The 5,000-nt window shown below is 54.8% G+C and overlaps 1 non-coding gene across 1 annotated transcript in view; it reads left to right on the plus strand.

Annotated features, from left to right (window-relative positions):
• Positions 1-3,845: 3,845 nt before the first annotated feature.
• The window catches only part of LOC126112091 (small subunit ribosomal RNA), a 1,909-nt gene continuing 754 nt past the window's right edge, over positions 3,846-5,000 (plus strand). The window contains exon 1 of the ribosomal RNA XR_007524302.1: positions 3,846-5,000. This exon is cut by the window's right edge and continues 754 nt beyond it. This is a non-coding gene — a ribosomal RNA (small subunit ribosomal RNA).

Raw genomic sequence — 5,000 nt, forward strand, 5'->3', positions numbered from 1 at the left:
AAGACACCATGCCGACCTCTATGGGACGATGGTGACACCGCCGCCCACAGGCGCAACACAGCCATCTATGGGAATGTGACCAAACTACATTGCCATCCGGCCCAGAAACGACACCTCCATCTACAGGAATCGAACGAAACTACGCCAACCATACCTCCAAAACACGGCACCGCCATCTATGACAATGTGACGAAACCACATGCAATAGCTCCATCTACGCGAATCGGACGACACTACGTCCACCATGTCGAGCGCACCACCAAAAATACCGCCATCTGCAGGTCTCCCGCAACATGGCCTGCTGCACCGACGATACTGCCATCTATGAGACGACAAGCCGACGACGACATCGCTAGGGCCCACAGTGCCCATTTTCCGACGCCACCCACAAAGCCTGCATCATCTGTCCACCACAGGAGCCCCAACGCCAGTGCCTGCGCCGCACGAAGTCGTCGACCGATCATCGCTCCGCTCCACTCCACTCGCACCCGCACCCGCAAGTGCCCCACCCCAACCGCCCAAATCGCAACTCCAGCGGATGAACGGCGGACTCTTCCCGCACTCGTAACGTGCAATCCACCCCTATATCATGCGTTTCATGAAGAGTTATATCCAATATGCCATATTCCCGCTGTCCCTATACATGCTCTAAGTAGCTCGCTTGCTACAGCAGCAGCAGCACCACGTCCGCGCGCTTCCCTGGGGGCACTGAACCGCAGGACGCGAGACCCCACGCCCAGTGGCAAACAGGACTCCTCTCACAATATAGACGGTCACTACCCCGCACAACGATGACGGTGTGGGGGCCATTTTACGACACCGCTTCCTGCGGTGCCAACGCTGTCGTAGAGTCGATACGCCATCTTTGGTAGAAGGCAACCATTCCGCTGTAAATGAGTACGTCGCTCGTAGTTCAGTCACCTCGCAGCACTGCTCAGTAAACTATGCAGGCCCACATAGATAGATCAAATACGCAAATGCCCCTATACATGCTGAACGTCTGTGCAAACAAAAGGAACCACACGTCACCCACACACTCTATCACACACTACTCTCTGCCTGTAACAGACACAGATGCAATAATTAAGCACCACCATGGACCAACGTCCGGTGCATCCTATCCGCCACAGTACACCAACCAGACTATGATAACCAGGCCACGAGGTCCAATCATAAAACAGAATATCCCACTCGTCCGACAACCACAATTGCTCAGATAAGCCACCAACACCCACACATGTCCCACACAGGGGTGCACCCAACATCACCACACTGCCTCGTCTTACAGAACAAACACACTGGCAGGAATGAAACACACAGGTCTGCCGCAACCTCGGACACGGCGCGCCCCCTCTCACTACCGAAAAGCGCATCCCAACGTGACATACCTCCTTTGACACACTGACGCTGCCTCGGGCATCCACTTCCTACGGTCAATATGAACGAACCTCGCCCCGCCCCCCCCCCCCCCCCCACCAACACGCCATCCCATACCACAATGTGTACCGTACCCAAACCTAACGTGTACTGTACTACAACGCAATGTGTACCAAAACACAACCCAGTTTGTACCTTAACCTAACCTATGTCACCTTAACCTAACCTATGTCACCTTAACCTAACCTATGTCACCTTAACCTAACCTATGTCACCTTAACCTAACCTATGTCACCTTAACCTAACCTATGTCACCTTAACCTAACCTATGTCACCTTAACCTAACCCATCTTGCACCTTAACCTAACCTATGTCGCCTTAACCTAACCTCTGTTGCACCTTAACCTAACCTGTGTTGCACCTTAACCTAACCTGTGTTGCACCTTAACCTAACCTGTGTTGCACCTTAACCTAACGCAATTTGCACCGCAATGTAACGCAATTTGCACCGCAATGTAATGCAATTTGTACCGCAATCTACCCCAAGTTGTACCGCAATCTACCCCAAGTTGTACCGCAATCTACCCCAAGTTGTACCGCAATCTACCCCAAGTTGTACCGCAATCTACCCCAAGTTGTACCGCAATCTACCCCAAGTTGTACCGCAATCTACCCCAAGTTGTACCGCAATCTACCCCAAGTTGTACCGCAATCTACCCCAAGTTGTACCGCAATCTACCCCAAGTTGTACCGCAATCTACCCCAAGTTGTACCGCAATCTACCCCAAGTTGTGCCGCAATCTACCCCAAGTTGTGCCGCAATCTACCCCAAGTTGTGCCGCAATCTACCCCAAGTTGTGCCGCAATCTACCCCAAGTTGTGCCGCAATCTACCCCAAGTTGTGCCGCAATCTACCCCACGTTGTGCCTTAACCTAACCCACGTTGTGCCTTAACCTAACCCACGTTGTGCCTTAACATAACCCACGTTGTGCCTTAACATAACCCACGTTGTGCCTTAACCTAACCCACGTTGTGCCTTAACCTGCTCTGTAAATGGCATATGACACGTTACATTAATGTATTGTTGTCCAACCGCAACCCGCTCAGAATGTTGTGTACACAGCTACGTGTCATCTCCCCATAACAGCTGTATTGCAGTGTGGTACGCCATAGAGACGTGTGGGAGTAATGGACGCAGTGGATGGCGATCAGCATGAGCCGTCTGTTCATGTAGTGGCGCGTGTATGCAGACATAGTAGTCTCTTCTCACACAATGTGATAGCACGGTGTCCCGCGTTCCACATCTGCGACATGCTACAGAGGCCGGTTGACAGTTCGTCGCGCAATGGACATCGCATACGTACGGGGGCACCTTCCACGTGCCCTCTAGTCGGGCACATTTTGTTGCGTGGATGTGAGCGGATGTAGTGTGTCTTGACACCTGACAGGCAGGCATGCAATAATAGTTGACTTTGCAAACGGGGATGGACGTGGACGTGTACGTTTACTGGTGACGTTACGCAAATGAACAACTGGTAACCCGTTGTGGTGCGGTTGATCTTGCTGGAGGTACATCTGTGAGGGCAACGATCGGTACAGCTATGACGCGGTTGTGTCAGCGATACCCACCACACCAATGAACGTGAATGTGGATCTGGGTGTGAAGCGATACGCGGCTGTGGGTGGGTGGGACTGTCCCCGGCCGGTGAGGGGGGGGCCGCCCGGCGTGCTGGCCGCGCGGTGCGTGGGCGCACGCGCTACAGCCGGCTGGTGGGGGCGCCCAGTGGCAGGCGCGCCGGCCGACGGACGCGGCAGGCGGCGCAGCTGCGCGCCGGGGCACCCTGCGCGCGGCGCCGTGCAGCCAAAGTGGGTCCTCGCCGGCCCGGTGCGAAGCGCGGTGGACATCTGCAGTGTGCTGGTCCGATTGAGGACTGTGTGCGTTGAGGATGCGCCGCCGCCCGGCACTCGGCGCCGCGACGCCGTCTGCTGCTCGGTCGCCCCAGCGGTTCTCGCTGGTGGTTTGTATCGCAGTTGTGCAGACGTGTTGGCACGTGCGCTGTGCTGGGAGAGTTCGCTTCGGCACCCACGTGGGGCCTTTGCCCTTCTGTGGCGCTGGCGTTGGAGCTGCCGGTCACCGTAGGTGGCGCGTGTTGTCTCCCGCCGGCAATGCCACGACAGCACGCTCCCGGGCCTCTGTCGGCAGCGGCAAGCTCAGTTGGGAGCACGGGTGGTCGCACCTAAAGCGTCTACTCGCCTAACTCCGGGCGATTGCGCCTCTCTCGAACCCGACCAAGTACTTAGGACGGCGCTGCGCGCCGCCGGGACCTGAGAGGGTTTCGAGGTGTATTGTGCAGGGGAGCTCAGCCTCCTCCTGTTTGCAGAATAATTGAGCGGACGCTTGCGTGTTCGCGCGGGCCCCCGGGACACACTCCCGGGCGGCCGGCTGCTCAGCTCTAGTTGACGCAGCTCCCTGGTTGATCCTGCCAGTAGTCATATGCTTGTCTCAAAGATTAAGCCATGCATGTCTCAGTACAAGCCGCATTAAGGTGAAACCGCGAATGGCTCATTAAATCAGTTATGGTTCCTTAGATCGTACCCACGTTACTTGGATAACTGTGGTAATTCTAGAGCTAATACATGCAAACAGAGTCCCGACCAGAGATGGAAGGGACGCTTTTATTAGATCAAAACCAATCGGTCGGCTCGTCCGGTCCGTTTGCCTTGGTGACTCTGAATAACTTTGGGCTGATCGCACGGTCCTCGTACCGGCGACGCATCTTTCAAATGTCTGCCTTATCAACTGTCGATGGTAGGTTCTGCGCCTACCATGGTTGTAACGGGTAACGGGGAATCAGGGTTCGATTCCGGAGAGGGAGCCTGAGAAACGGCTACCACATCCAAGGAAGGCAGCAGGCGCGCAAATTACCCACTCCCGGCACGGGGAGGTAGTGACGAAAAATAACGATACGGGACTCATCCGAGGCCCCGTAATCGGAATGAGTACACTTTAAATCCTTTAACGAGTATCTATTGGAGGGCAAGTCTGGTGCCAGCAGCCGCGGTAATTCCAGCTCCAATAGCGTATATTAAAGTTGTTGCGGTTAAAAAGCTCGTAGTTGGATTTGTGTCCCACGCTGTTGGTTCACCGCCCGTCGGTGTTTAACTGGCATGTATCGTGGGACGTCCTGCCGGTGGGGCGAGCCGAAGGCGTGCGACCGCCTCGTGCGTGTTCGTGCGTCCCGAGGCGGACCCCGTTGAAATCCTACCAAGGTGCTCTTTATTGAGTGTCTGGGTGGGCCGGCACGTTTACTTTGAACAAATTAGAGTGCTTAAAGCAGGCAAGCCCGCCTGAATACTGTGTGCATGGAATAATGGAATAGGACCTCGGTTCTATTTTGTTGGTTTTCGGAACCCGAGGTAATGATTAATAGGGACAGGCGGGGGCATTCGTATTGCGACGTTAGAGGTGAAATTCTTGGATCGTCGCAAGACGAACAGAAGCGAAAGCATTTGCCAAGTATGTTTTCATTAATCAAGAACGAAAGTTAGAGGTTCGAAGGCGATCAGATACCGCCCTAGTTCTAACCATAAACGATGCCAGCCAGCGATCCGCCGCAGTTCC

This window comes from Schistocerca cancellata, unplaced genomic scaffold (genome assembly GCF_023864275.1).
Source record: "Schistocerca cancellata isolate TAMUIC-IGC-003103 unplaced genomic scaffold, iqSchCanc2.1 HiC_scaffold_127, whole genome shotgun sequence".
NCBI classification, from domain to species: domain Eukaryota; kingdom Metazoa; phylum Arthropoda; class Insecta; order Orthoptera; family Acrididae; genus Schistocerca; species Schistocerca cancellata.